The following is a 1,496-nucleotide window of genomic DNA, read 5'->3' on the forward strand; positions in this document are numbered from 1 at the left end:
TGCTAGTGTCTTCTGCAGTTGTACTGGGTGGACTCGGGGCCTGAGACTGGGGCATGAGTTCCTTCTCTTTGTCATTTTGTATACCACTGTCTTCTGACCTTTGGTGTAGAGCTTAGATAGAGTTATTACCTTAGCACCAGGTCCGGATCTATGAAGTTCAGACTCCTCGAGGTGGGTGTGGCTCAGTCTGGCTGCTGTGCTCCACTTCTTGCTGCTGCAGTCGTTATAGTTGAACCCTTTGTGTCACTCTGGGAAGCTGTTCTACTCCTGAATCAGCTGGGTGAGTCTTGCCTCTAGCCTCTTTGCAGGGCCTTCTGCTGATGGGTTCCTCGCTGGGCCTGCGCTCTGCTTCTATTCAGGATTCCCGGGCCTAGGCGGTCTCCCTCATACGCCAGGCCTGTACTCGGCATCCAGCCTGGAGCTTGGAAACCTGCCCGTGCCTGTTGGGGGTGACGGCTGCGGTGGCCAGGTGGGCTGAGGTCGAGTGCTCTGGTTGGTAGTTACTGCAGCAGAGTAGTTACCAACAGAGCAGTATCTCGAAGTTACCACAAATGAAGAAACTTCTACGTGGGCGAAGGACTGTGCTTATTTCAGTGCAGTGATTGTGTTTGAAAGAATTATGAAAATTTAGATGTGCAGCTGGTTGTCGGTGGTACTTGCAATAATCCCAGCACGCCTGGAAGCGATAGGGTGACTGTAAGTTTGAGCCCAGTGTAGGCAGTTTAGCAGTATGGTGCGCGATCCTGTCCCAAAGGTTTAAAAAAGGGAAGGGATGGGGATTAAGAGTAGTGTGAAGGCCTGGATTCAATCTCTAGTTCTCCATGCGCCCCTCCCCCACCCCTAATTTTTCTTTTAAAGAATTCTAAGTAACAGACACAAAATCAGAGAAGTTGAGAAGGCCATGGCATTTCTTTTTGAGACAGGAACTCACTCTGTAGTCTAGGCCAGTCTTGAATTCACGGCAATCCTTCTGCCTCAGCCTCCTGAGGGCTGGTATTAACAGGCATGTGCCCCCTGCACAGCAAGAAGTTATATTTAAAAAATACTGTTTAGTTTGAAATAGAAGATCGAAACAAGATTTTAAAAAAGAGTGATGGGCTTAGTTCTTTTTGGCAGTTTGGAGAAAATATCCTGAGCCTTTCATAGTATAGTTAGCAGCTTAGTTTACATAAACAGGGCTTAAGTTGAATGATTTCATATCAAGACCTTTTCTGGTTGGTTACCACATATATTTATGTATGTATGTCCATATCTTTTTATCTTAACATATGAATAAATATATTTCAGCAACAATGAAATATAATACATTGTTTCAGGAATAAAAATATTGAAAATAAGGCTTATATGCCATGAAGCAACTTTGAAACTCATCCTAGAATGTAAAATTGTATTTGGAAATTTTTGTCTTTCCTGAGATAGCCTCCTGATTCTGTTTGGCAGTGTGGGGGTGTTTCACAGAGAGAGTGAAATTTATTTTTATTTATTTATTTATTTAT

The 1,496-nt window shown here is 43.9% G+C and overlaps 1 protein-coding gene across 1 annotated transcript in view; it reads left to right on the forward strand.

Moving 5' to 3' along the window:
• Window positions 1–1,496, forward strand: part of Adam10 (ADAM metallopeptidase domain 10) — a 141,879-nt gene that overhangs the window by 63,566 nt on the left and 76,817 nt on the right. The gene's annotated exons all lie outside the window — the stretch shown is intronic.

Source organism: Octodon degus, unplaced genomic scaffold (genome assembly GCF_000260255.1).
Source record: "Octodon degus isolate 3935 unplaced genomic scaffold, OctDeg1.0 scaffold00026, whole genome shotgun sequence".
Taxonomy (NCBI): Eukaryota; Metazoa; Chordata; class Mammalia; order Rodentia; family Octodontidae; genus Octodon; species Octodon degus.